This window comes from Aquarana catesbeiana, linkage group LG12, assembly GCF_042186555.1.
Source record: "Aquarana catesbeiana isolate 2022-GZ linkage group LG12, ASM4218655v1, whole genome shotgun sequence".
In the NCBI taxonomy this organism is placed as follows: domain Eukaryota; kingdom Metazoa; phylum Chordata; class Amphibia; order Anura; family Ranidae; genus Aquarana; species Aquarana catesbeiana.
The window spans coordinates 235280131-235293171 of record NC_133335.1 but is presented as its reverse complement, the minus strand read 5'-3'; positions in this window follow the sequence as shown (position 1 = coordinate 235293171).

Sequence of the window (13041 nt, the reverse complement as noted above, 5' to 3'; positions counted from 1 at the left end):
TGCTGGAAATAAAGTGCAGAGAGCGGAGTGCTGGGAGAAGAGTGCAGAGAGAAAGGAGTGCTGGGAATAGGGTGCAGAGAGAGCGGAGTGCTGGGAATAGGGTGCAGAGAGAGCGGAGTGCTGGGAATAGAGTGCAGAGAGAGCGGAGTGCTGGGAGAAGAGTGCAGAGAGAGCGGAGTGCTGGGAATAGAGCGCAGAGAGAGCGGAGTGCTGGGAATAGAGTGCAGAGAGAGTGGAGTGCTGGGAATAGAGTGCAGAGAGAGCGGAGTGCTGGGAGAAGAATGCAGAGAGAGCGGAGTGCTGGGAATAGAGTGCAGAGAGAGCGGAATGCTGGGAATAGAGTGCAGAGAGAGTGGAGTGCTGGGAATAGAGTGCAGAGAGAGTGGAGTGTTGGGAATAGGGTGCAGTGAGAGCGGAGTGCTGGGAGAAGAGTGCAGGGAGAGCGGAGTGCTGGGAGAAGAGTGCAGAGAGATAGCGGAATGCTGGGAATAGAGTGCAGAGAGAGCGGAGTGCTGGGAATAGAGTGCAGAGAGAGCGGAGTGCTGGGAATAGAGTGCAGAGAGAGCGGAGTGCTGGGAATAGAGTGCAGAGAGAGCGGAGTGCTGGGAATAGAGTGCAGAGAGAGTGGAGTGTTGGGAATAGGGTGCAGTGAGAGCGGAGTGCTGGGAGAAGAGTGCAGAGAGATAGCGGAATGCTGGGAATAGAGTGCAGAGAGAGAGCGGAGTGCTGGGAATAGAGTGCAGAGAGAGCGGAGTGCTGGGAATAGAGTGCAGAGAGAGTTGAGCGCTGGGAATAGAGTGCAGAGAGAGTGGAGTGCTGGGAATAGAGTGCAGAGAGAGCAGAGTGCTGGAAGAAGTGTGCAGAGAGAGCGGAGCGCTGGGAATAGAGTGCAGAGAGAGCGGAGTGCCGGGAATAGAGTGCAGAGAGAGCGGAGTGCTGGGAATAGAGTGCAGAGAGAGCGGAGTGCTGGGAATAGGGTGCAGAGAGAGCGGAGTGCTGGGAATAAAGTGCAGAGAGAGCGGAGTGCTGGGAGAAGAGTGCAGAGAGAGCGGAGTGCTGGGAATAGAGCGCAGAGAGAGCGGAGTGCTGGGAATAGAGTGCAGAGAGAGCGGAGTGCTGGGAATAGAGTGCAGAGAGAGCGGAGTGCTGGGAGAAGAATGCAGAGAGAGCGGAGTGCTGGGAATAGAGTGCAGAGAGAGCGGAATGCTGGGAATAGAGTGCAGAGAGAGTGGAGTGCTGGGAATAGAGTGCAGAGAGAATGGAGTGCTGGGAATAGAGTGCAGAGAGAGTGGAGTGTTGGGAATAGGGTGCAGTGAGAGCGGAGTGCTGGGAGAAGAGTGCAGGGAGAGCGGAGTGCTGGGAGAAGAGTGCAGAGAGATAGCGGAATGCTGGGAATAGAGTGCAGAGAGAGCGGAGTGCTGGGAATAGAGTGCAGAGAGAGCGGAGTGCTGGGAATAGAGTGCAGAGAGAGCGGAGTGCTGGGAGAAGAACGCAGAGAGAGCGGAGTGCTGGGAATAGAGTGCAGAGAGAGCGGAATGCTGGGAATAGAGTGCAGAGAGAGTGGAGTGCTGGGAATAGGGTGCAGTGAGAGCGGAGTGATGGAAGAAGAGTGCAGGGAGAGCGGAGTGCTGGGAGAAGAGTGCAGAGAGATCGGAGTGCTTGGAGAAGAGTGCAGAGAGAGTGGAGTGCTGGGAATAGAGTGCAGAAAGAGCGGAGCGCTGGGAATAGAGTGCAGAGAGAGCGGAGTGCTGGGAATAGAGTGCAGAGAGAGCGGAGTGCTGGGAATAGAGTGCAGAGAGAGCAGAGTGCTGGGAGAAGAGTGCAGAGAGAGCAGAGTGCCGGGAATAGAGTGCAGAGAGAGCGGAGCGCTGGGAGAAGAGTGCAGAGAGAGCGGAGTGCTGGGAGAAGAGTGCAGAGAGAGCGGAGTGCTGGGAGAAGAGTGCAGAGAGAGCGGAATGCTGGGAATAGAGTGCAGAGAGAGCGGAGTGCTGGGAATAAGTTGCAGAGAGAGCGGAGTGCTGGGAGAAGAGTGCAGAGAGAGCAGAGTGCCGGGAATAGAGTGCAGAGAGAGCGGAGTGCTGGGAATAGGATGCAGAGAGAGCGGAGTGCTGGGAATAGAGTGCAGAGAGCGGAGTGCTGGGAATAAGTTGCAGAGAGAGCGGAGTGCTGGGAATAGAGTGCAGAGAGAGCAGAGTGCCGGAAATAGAGTGCAGAGAGAGCGGAGTGATGGGATGATGGGAGAAGAGTGCAGAGAGAGTGGAGTGCTGGGAGAAGAGTGCAGAGAGAGCGGAGTGCTGGGAATAAAGTGCAGAAAGAGCGAAGTGCTGGGAATAGAATGCAGAGAGAGCGAAGTGCTGGGAGAAGAATGCAGAGAGAGCCGAGTGCTGGGAATAGGGTGCAGGGAGAGCGGAGTGCTGGGAGAAGAGTGCAGAGAGCGGAGCGCTGGGAGAAGAGTGCAGAGAGAGCGGAGTGCTGGGAATAGAGTGCAGAGAGAGCGGAGTGCTGGGAATAGAGTGCAGAAAGAGCGGAGTGCCAGGAATAGAGTGCAGAGAGAGCGGAGTGCTGGGAATAGGATGCAGAGAGAGCGGAGTGCTGGGAATAGGATGCAGAGAGAGCGGAGTGCTGGGAGAAGAGTGCAGAGAGAGTGGAGTGCTGGGAGAAGAGAGCAGAGAGAGCGGAGTGCTGGGCATAGAGTGCAGAGACAGCGGAGTGCTGGGAATAGAGTGCAGAGAGAGCGGAGTGCTGGGAATAGAGTGCAGAGAGAGCGGAGTGCTGGGAATAGAGTGCAGAGAGAGCGGAGTGTTGGGAATAGAGAGCAGAGAGAGCGGAGTGTTGGGAATAGAGAGCAGAGAGAGCGTAGTGCTGGGAATAGAGTGCAGAGAGAGCGGAGTGCTGGGAGAAGAGTGCAGAGAGAGCAGAGTGCTGAGAGAAGAGTGCAGAGAGAGCGGAGTGCTGGGAGAAGAACGCAGAGAGAGAGGAGTGTTGGGAATAGAGTGCAGAGAGAGCGGAGTGCTGGGAATAGAGTGCAGAGAGAGCGGAGTGTTGGGAATAGAGTGCAGAGAGAGCGGAGTGCTGGGAGAAGAGTGCAGAGAGAGCAGAGTGCTGAGAGAAGAGTGCAGAGAGAGCGGAGTGCTGGGAGAAGAACGCAGAGAGAGAGGAGTGTTGGGAATAGAGTGCAGAGAGAGCGGAGTGCTGGGAATAGAGTGCAGAGAGAGCGGAGTGCTGGGAGAAGAGTGCAGAGAGAGCGGAGTGCTGGGAGAAGAGTGCAGAGAGAGCGGAGTGCCGGGAATAGAGTGCAGAGAGAGCGGAGTGCTGGGAATAGAGTGCAGAGAGAGCGGACTGCCGGGAATAGAGTGCAGAGAGAGCGGAGTGCTGGGAATAGGGTGCAGAGAGAATGGAGTGCTGGGAGAAGAATGCAGAGAGAGCGGAGTGCTGGGAATAGAGTGCAGAGAGAGAGGAGTGCTGGGAGAAGAGTGCAGAGAGAGCGGAGTGCTGGGAATAGAGTGCAGAGAGAGCGGAGTGCTGAGAGAAGAGTGCAGAGAGAGAGGAGTGTTGGGAATAGAGTGCAGAAAGAGTGGAGTGCTGGGAATAGAGTGCAGAGAGAGTGGAGTGCTGGGAGAAGAGTGCAGAGAGAGCGGAGTGCTGGGAGAAGAGTGCAGAGAGAGCGGAGTGCTGGGAATAGAGTGCAGAGAGAGCGGAGTGCTGGGAATAGAGTGCAGAGAGAGCGGAGTGCTGGGAATAGAGTGCAGAGAGAGCGGAGTGCTGGGAATAGAGTGCAGAGAGAGCGGAGTGCTGGGAATAGAGTGCAGAGAGAGCGGATTGCCGGGAATAGAGTGCAGAGAGAGCGGAGTGCTGGGAATAGAGAGCAGAGAGAGCGGAGTGCTGGGAATAGAGTGCAGAGAGAGCGGAGTGCTGGGAGAAGAGTGCAGAGAGAGCGGAGTGCTGGGAGAAGAGTGCAGAGAGAGAGGAGTGTTGGGAATAGAGTGCAGAGAGAGTGGAGTGCTGGGAATAGAGTGCAGAGAGAGTGGAGTGCTGGGAATAGAGTGCAGAGAGAGCGGAGTGCTGGGAATAGAGAGCAGAGAGAGCGGAGTGCCGGGAATAGAGTGCAGAGAGAGCGGAGTGCTGGGAATAGAGAGCAGAGAGAGCGGAGTGCTGGGAATAGAGTGCGGAGAGAGCGGAGTGCTGGGAATAGAGTGCAGAGAGAGCGGAGTGCTGGGAATAGAGTGCGAAGAGAGTGGAGTGCTGGGAATAGAGTGCAGAGAGAGTGGAGTGCTGGGAATAGAGTGCAGAGAGAGTGGAGTGCTGGGAATAGAGTGCAGAGAGAGCGGAGTGCTGGGAATAGAGAGCAGAGAGAGCGGAGTGCCGGGAATAGAGTGCAGAGGGAGCGGAGTGCTGGGAATAGAGAGCAGAGAGAGCGGAGTGCTGGGAATAGAGTGCGGAGAGAGCGGAGTGCTGGGAATAGAGTGCAGAGAGAGCGGAGTGCTGGGAATAGAGTGCGGAGAGAGCGGAGTGCTGGGAATAGAGTGCAGAGAGAGCGGAGTGCTGGGAATAGAGTGCAGAGAGAGCGGAGTGCTGGGAATAGAGTGCAGAGAGAGCGGAGTGCTGGGAATAGAGAGCAGAGAGAGCAGAGTGCTGGGAGAAGAGTGCAGAGAGAGCGGAGTGCTGGGAGAAGAGTGCAGAGAGAGCGGAGTGCTGGGAATAGAGTGCAGAGAGAGCGGAGTGCTGGGAATAGAGTGCAGAGAGAGCGGAGTGCTGGGAATAGAGTGCAGAGAGAGCGAAGTGCTGGGAATAAAGTGCAGAGAGAGCGGAGTGCTGGGAGAAGAGTGCAGAGAGAGCGGAGTGCTGGGAATAGAGTGCAGAGAGAGCGGAGTGCTGGGAATAGAGTGCAGAGAGAGCGGAGTGCTGGGAATAGAGTGCAGAGAGAGCGGAGTGCTGGGAGAAGAACGCAGAGAGAGCGGAGTGCTGGGAATAGAGTGCAGAGAGAGCGGAATGCTGGGAATAGAGTGCAGAGAGAGCAGAGTGCTGGGAGAAGAGTGCAGAGAGCGGAGTGCTGGGAGAAGAGTGCAGAGAGAGCGTAGTGCTGGGAGAGTGCAGAGAGAGCGGAGTGCTGGGAATAGAGTGCAGAGAGAGCGGAGTGCTGGGAATAGAGTGCAGAGAGAGCGGAGTGCTGGGAATAGAGTGCAGAGAGAGCGGAGTGCTGGGAGAAGAACGCAGAGAGAGCGGAGTGCTGGGAATAGAGTGCAGAGAGAGCGGAGTGCCGGGAATAGAGTGCAGAGAGAGCGGAGTGCTGGGAGAAGAGTGCAGAGAGCAGAGTGCTGGGAGAAGAGTGCAGAGAGAGCGGAGTGCTGGGAATAGAGTGCAGAGAGAGCGTAGTGCTGGGAATAGAGTGCAGAGAGAGCGGAGTGCTGGGAATAGAGTGCAGAGAGAGCGGAGTGCTGGGAATAGAGTGCAGAGAGAGCGGAGTGCTGGGAATAGAGTGCAGAGAGAGCGGAGTGCTGGGAGAAGAACGCAGAGAGAGCGGAGTGCTGGGAATAGAGTGCAGAGAGAGCGGAATGCTGGGAATAGAGTGCAGAGAGAGTGGAGTGCTGGGAATAGGGTGCAGTGAGAGCGGAGTGCTGGAAGAAGAGTGCAGGGAGAGCGGAGTGCTGGGAGAAGAGTGCAGAGAGATCGGAGTGCTGGGAGAAGAGTGCAGAGAGATCGGAGTGCTTGGAGAAGAGTGCAGAGAGAGTGGAGTGCTGGGAATAGAGTGCAGAAAGAGCGGAGCGCTGGGAATAGAGTGCAGAGAGAGCGGAGTGCTGGGAATAGAGTGCAGAGAGAGCGGAGTGCTGGGAATAGAGTGCAGAGAGAGCAGAGTGCTGGGAGAAGAGTGCAGAGAGAGCAGAGTGCCGGGAATAGAGTGCAGAGAGAGCGGAGCGCTGGGAGAAGAGTGCAGAGAGAGCGGAGTGCTGGGAGAAGAGTGCAGAGAGAGCGGAGTGCTGGGAGAAGAGTGCAGAGAGAGCGGAATGCTGGGAATAGAGTGCAGAGAGAGCGGAGTGCTGGGAATAAGTTGCAGAGAGAGCGGAGTGCTGGGAGAAGAGTGCAGAGAGAGCAGAGTGCCGGGAATAGAGTGCAGAGAGAGCGGAGTGCTGGGAATAGGATGCAGAGAGAGCGGAGTGCTGGGAATAGAGTGCAGAGAGCGGAGTGCTGGGAATAAGTTGCAGAGAGAGCGGAGTTCTGGGAATAGAGTGCAGAGAGAGCAGAGTGCCGGAAATAGAGTGCAGAGAGAGCGGAGTGATGGGATGATGGGAGAAGAGTGCAGAGAGAGTGGAGTGCTGGGAGAAGAGTGCAGAGAGAGCGGAGTGCTGGGAATAAAGTGCAGAAAGAGCGAAGTGCTGGGAATAGAGTGCAGAGAGAGCGAAGTGCTGGGAGAAGAATGCAGAGAGAGCCGAGTGCTGGGAATAGGGTGCAGGGAGAGCGGAGTGCTGGGAGAAGAGTGCAGAGAGCGGAGCGCTGGGAGAAGAGTGCAGAGAGAGCGGAGTGCTGGGAATAGAGTGCAGAGAGAGCGGAGTGCTGGGAATAGAGTGCAGAAAGAGCGGAGTGCCAGGAATAGAGTGCAGAGAGAGCGGAGTGCTGGGAATAGGATGCAGAGAGAGCGGAGTGCTGGGAATAGGATGCAGAGAGAGCGGAGTGCTGGGAGAAGAGTGCAGAGAGAGTGGAGTGCTGGGAGAAGAGAGCAGAGAGAGCGGAGTGCTGGGCATAGAGTGCAGAGACAGCGGAGTGCTGGGAATAGAGTGCAGAGAGAGCGGAGTGCTGGGAATAGAGTGCAGAGAGAGCGGAGTGCTGGGAATAGAGTGCAGAGAGAGCGGAGTGCTGGGAGAAGAGTGCAGAGAGAGCAGAGTGCTGAGAGAAGAGTGCAGAGAGAGCGGAGTGCTGGGAGAAGAACGCAGAGAGAGAGGAGTGTTGGGAATAGAGTGCAGAGAGAGCGGAGTGCTGGGAATAGAGTGCAGAGAGAGCGGAGTGTTGGGAATAGAGTGCAGAGAGAGCGGAGTGCTGGGAGAAGAGTGCAGAGAGAGCAGAGTGCTGAGAGAAGAGTGCAGAGAGAGCGGAGTGCTGGGAGAAGAACGCAGAGAGAGAGGAGTGTTGGGAATAGAGTGCAGAGAGAGCGGAGTGCTGGGAATAGAGTGCAGAGAGAGCGGAGTGCTGGGAGAAGAGTGCAGAGAGAGCGGAGTGCTGGGAGAAGAGTGCAGAGAGAGCGGAGTGCCGGGAATAGAGTGCAGAGAGAGCGGAGTGCTGGGAATAGAGTGCAGAGAGAGCGGAGTGCTGGGAATAGGGTGCAGAGAGAATGGAGTGCTGGGAGAAGAGTGCAGAGAGAGCGGAGTGCTGGGAATAGAGTGCAGAGAGAGCGGAGTGCTGAGAGAAGAGTGCAGAGAGAGCGGAGTGCTGGGAATAGAGTGCAGAGAGAGCGGAGTGCTGAGAGAAGAGTGCAGAGAGAGCGGAGTGCTGGGAATAGAGTGCAGAGAGAGCGGAGTGCTGGGAATAGAGTGCAGAGAGAGCGGAGTGTTGGGAATAGAGAGCAGAGAGAGCGGAGTGTTGGGAATAGAGAGCAGAGAGAGCGTAGTGCTGGGAATAGAGTGCAGAGAGAGCGGAGTGCTGGGAGAAGAGTGCAGAGAGAGCAGAGTGCTGAGAGAAGAGTGCAGAGAGAGCGGAGTGCTGGGAGAAGAACGCAGAGAGAGAGGAGTGTTGGGAATAGAGTGCAGAGAGAGCGGAGTGCTGGGAATAGAGTGCAGAGAGAGCGGAGTGTTGGGAATAGAGTGCAGAGAGAGCGGAGTGCTGGGAGAAGAGTGCAGAGAGAGCAGAGTGCTGAGAGAAGAGTGCAGAGAGAGCGGAGTGCTGGGAGAAGAACGCAGAGAGAGAGGAGTGTTGGGAATAGAGTGCAGAGAGAGCGGAGTGCTGGGAATAGAGTGCAGAGAGAGCGGAGTGCTGGGAGAAGAGTGCAGAGAGAGCGGAGTGCTGGGAGAAGAGTGCAGAGAGAGCGGAGTGCCGGGAATAGAGTGCAGAGAGAGCGGAGTGCTGGGAATAGAGTACAGAGAGAGCGGAGTGCTGGGAATAGGGTGCAGAGAGAATGGAGTGCTGGGAGAAGAGTGCAGAGAGAGCGGAGTGCTGGGAATAGAGTGCAGAGAGAGCGGAGTGCTGAGAGAAGAGTGCAGAGAGAGCGGAGTGCTGGGAATAGAGTGCAGAGAGAGCGGAGTGCTGAGAGAAGAGTGCAGAGAGAGAGGAGTGTTGGGAATAGAGTGCAGAGAGAGTGGAGTGCTGGGAATAGAGTGCAGAGAGAGTGGAGTGCTGGGAGAAGAGTGCAGAGAGAGCGGAGTGCTGGGAGAAGAGTGCAGAGAGAGCGGAGTGCTGGGAATAGAGTGCAGAGAGAGCGGAGTGCTGGGAATAGAGTGCAGAGAGAGCGGAGTGCTGGGAATAGAGTTCAGAGAGAGCGGAGTGCTGGGAATAGAGTGCAGAGAGAGCGGAGTGCTGGGAATAGAGTGCAGAGAGAGCGGAGTGCTGGGAATAGAGTGCAGAGAGAGCGGAGTGCTGGGAGAAGAACGCAGAGAGAGCGGAGTGCTGGGAATAGAGTGCAGAGAGAGCGGAATGCTGGGAATAGAGTGCAGAGAGAGTGGAGTGCTGGGAATAGAGTGCAGAGAGAGTGGAGTGCTGGGAATAGAGTGCAGAGATAGTGGAGCGCTGGGAGAAGAGTGCAGAGAGAGCGGAGCGCTGGGAGAAGAGTGCAGAGAGAGCGGAGCGCTGGGAGAAGAATGCAGAGAGAGCGGAGTGCTGGGAATAGAGTGCAGAGAGAGCGGAGCGCTGGGAGAAGAGTGCAGAGAGAGCGGAGCGCTGGGAGAAGAGTGCAGAGAGAGCGGAGCGCTGGGAGAAGAATGCAGAGAGAGCGGAGTGCTGGGAATAGGGTGTCTATCGGGTCGGATTGGATGAAATTAGAGAGCGGGTAGGTCTGTCTCAGCACAGTGGGTGGAGAAGGATCTGTCATCTGCCTGCTCAGCGGGGATCAGCGGATCGATCCCCAGTGCATGAGGGCTCACAATCGCCCCCCTCTGTCCTGCCACCCCCTCTATCACCAATCGATAGATTCATGCATCGCCGCCGTTGCCACCCCCTATTCAGGCGCCAGACCCCTTTTCGGGCGTCGGGTGCCTGTATTACAGCGGCGGGGTATTTTTTTTGAAGCACCTGATTAGAGCCGTAGGCCATAGGCTCTAATAGGCGTCAAAGAAGGTAAACAGCGAGCGCCATGCTTGGCGCTGGGAGTTCACTCAGCTGTGTTAGAGAAGTGAATGAATATTCGCTTTCCTAACACTGAATCGCCTCTCCGCCAATCAGATGCTCGGATCTTTTACCCGTCACCTGATTGGCTGAAATGACAGGCGCTGTGATTGGACACCTATGAGGCATCCAAACATAGCAGAGGACGGGAGAAGACATCGAGGAAACTGCTCGCCGCTGTCACCCGCTGCCCCACCAAGAGACAGGGTAAGTGCCGGGCAGACAGCGGGCGGGGGGCACACTGAAAGCATTTGATGGGCACAGTGGCTGTGTTTGATGGGCACAGTGGTGGCAATTGATGGGCACAGTGGCTGCATTTGATGGGCACAGTGGCTGCATTTGATGGGCACAGCGGCTGCATTTGATGGGCACAGTGGCGCATTTGATGGGCACAGTGGCTGCATTTGATGGCACAGTGGTGGCAATTGATGGGCACAGTGGCGCATTTGATGGGCACAGTGGCTGCATTTGATGGGCACAGTGGTGGCAATTGATGGGCACAGTGGCGCATTTGATGGGCACAGTGGCTGCATTTGATGGGCACAGTGGTGGCAATTGATGGGCACAGTGGCGGCAATTGATGGGCACAGTGGCGCATTTGATGGGCACAGTGGCTGCATTTGATGGGCACAGTGGCGCATTTGATGGGCACAGTGGCTGCATTTGATGGCACAGTGGTGGCAATTGATGGGCACAGTGGAGCATTTGATGGGCACAGTGGCTGCATTTGATGGGCACAGTGGCTGCGTTTGATGGGCACAGTGGCGCATTTGATGGGCACAGTGGTGGCAATTGATGGGCACAGTGGCTGCATTTGATGGCACAGTGGTGGCAATTGATGGGCACAGTGGCTGCATTTGATGGCACAGTGGTGGCAATTGATGGGCACAGTGGCTGCATTTGATGGCACAGTGGTGGCAATTGATGGGCACAGTGGCTGCGTTTGATGGCACAGTGGTGGCGTTTGATGGCACAGTGGCGGCAATTGATGGCACAGTGGGAGCATTTGATGTGGCACAGTGGTTTGATGGGCACAGTGAGGCTGCAATTGATGGGGGTTTTTTTCAGAATTTTTCAGTTTGTTTGCACCCCCCCAAAAATTTTGAGCACCAGCCGCCACTGCGTGCCTGCGGCTCAAGTACTTACCTCCAGACTGTGGCTCTGCCCTCCATCTGCTCAGCTGGTGGCCGGGGGAGGAAGATGACGGGATAATGTTATCATGAGAAAGTTCTTATCTTTATTCAGCAGTTCCCACAATCTAATCTGAGTCCCGAAGTCCATTTCTATACCGATCGGCGATCGGCCGGGGAATGGAATCGCCGGGAACCACAGCACAAGGATTACTCCGCCAGGACTATTTGGCGATTTTCGGGCTCAGGCGGAGTATTCCCTGTGCTGAGGTTCCCGGCGATTCCATTCCCCGGCCGATCGCCGATCGGTATAGAAATGGACTTCGGGACTCAGATTAGATTGTGGGAACTGCTGAATAAAGATAAGAACTTTCTCCTGATAACATTATCCCGTCATCTTCCTCCCCCGGCCACCAGCTGAGCAGATGGAGCACAGAAACCACAGTGCAGTCTGGATCCTGTGTCCGGGTACCAGGCGGAAGGAGACCCAGACACAGGATTCAAAACCCGTACTGTCCGGGTGAATCCCGGACAGGTGGCCACCCTACATATACACCAACATTTTAACGTTATATACTGTTGTTATGGCAACAGTTAGCTGCGGGCAATCCGGCGTCCAATAAAAGTGGTCCTGGCGAAGCGGATTTGCCCTGTGATCCCTTTTATAGGCAGCAGGAGGGGTGCCCCCCCTCTCCCCTCCCGCTCTGCTTTCCGGGCGTTTCCCCGCTTACCAGAGTCGTCGGTAAAGGGGGAAACGATCCGATCCTGTGGAGCGATGGGCAAGGACGTCGAGTGAGGGTGTTTCATCAGATCTGGCGAGCCGTCAGAATGTGTAACGGAAGTGACGTTCCGTCGCCGCCATCTTGCTACACCCCGCCCTCCTCCACAGTAAGGATACACTGAGAAGGGGGAAAGCGGACATCTTGCTACACCCAGCGGAGTTTTGCCTTTTACACTTATTTTTTACAGTAAAGTGAGTTTATATCGTAAATTACAGAACTTAGAACTCCGTCTCACTGGTTAGATGTTGAATTTTTAAAAAGCAGCGGCGAGCCTGCTGATCGCACAGGTTTACTAATCTGACAGAAGTTCGCTGCTTTCAAAATTCAACATCAAACCAGTCAGACGGAGTTCTAAGTTCTGTATTTCACAATATAAACTCACTTTACGGTAAAAAATAGGTGTAAAAGGCAAAACTCCGCTGGGTGTAGCAAGATGTCCGCTTTCCCCCTTCTCAGTGTATCCTTACTGTGGAGGAGGGCGGGGTGTAGCAAGATGGCGGCGACGGAACGTCACTTCCGTTACACATTCTGACGGGTCGCCAAATCTGACGAAACAAGGGCAAGATGGCCTCCACTAGACTCTATGTCCTTGGAGGACCAGAGCGACGTCACTTCCGTTACACATTCTGACGGGTCGCCAAATCTGACGAAACAAGGGCAAGATGGCCTCCACTAGACTCTATGTCCTTGGAGGACCAGAGCGACGTCACTTCCGCCCACTGGCCATTTTTTTTTTTTAAATTTACGTGTAAACATAAAATTACATTTGTTATTTTTTTTTTTTAGGTCTGAGGTCTTTTTGACCCCCAGATCTCACAATAAAGAGGTCCTGTCGTGCTTATTTCTATTACAAGAGACGTTTACATTCCTTTTTAATAGAAATAAAAGTAATCAAAAAATTTTTTTTTTTTTAAGGGACAGTGTAAAAAAAAAAAAAAAAAAAAAAGAAGCGCCCCGTCCCGCCGCGCTCGCAAGCGAACGCATACGCAAGTCGCGCCCGCATATGTAAACGGCGTTCTAACCACACATGTGGATTATCGCCGCGATCGTTGGAGCGAGAGCGAAAATTCTAGCGCTGGACCTCCTCTGTAACTCTAAACTGGTAACCTGTAGACATTTTTAAAGCGCCGCCTATGGAGATTTTTACGTACCGTAGTTTGTCGCCATTCCACGAGCATGCGCAAGATTAAAGCGTGGCATGTTGGGTATCTATTAACTCGGTGTACCATCATCTTTTATATTATACAAATTGGGACAACTTTATGGTTTTCTTATTGTTTATTTAAAAGAAAGTGTATTTTTTACCCAAAAATTAGGTTTGTAAGACCGCTGCGCAAATACGGTGTGACATTAAGTATTGCAACGATCTCCATTTTATTCTCCAGGGTCTCTGCTAAAACAAATATATATTTATATAATGTTTGGGGGTTCTAAGTAATTTTCTAGCAAAAAATACTGATTTTATCTTGTAAATAACAAATGTCAGAAATCGGCGCGGTCCTGATGTGCAGGTAAAGAAGCGTCCCAATACTTTTGGTGATATAATATAATATAATATAATATATATATGGTGTATGGTGGGGAAAGGCCTCTGTTGGGTCTTTGTGTTCTGGGATTATGTAGCAGCCAATCAGCTCGCACTCCCTCATTTTCCATTGACAATAATAGCTGTTTGTAGAGTATCTCTCACACGTGGTCCCCGGTGGGGTTCCCTTTTAGGATATGTCATAACTAGAAATGATCGAGGGGGAGGGGCCACCACGCGCGGGGGGTGACGGGAGTTGTAGTTCCACGCTTCCGGGAAGGGCGGGTCCGTGCGCGATTGG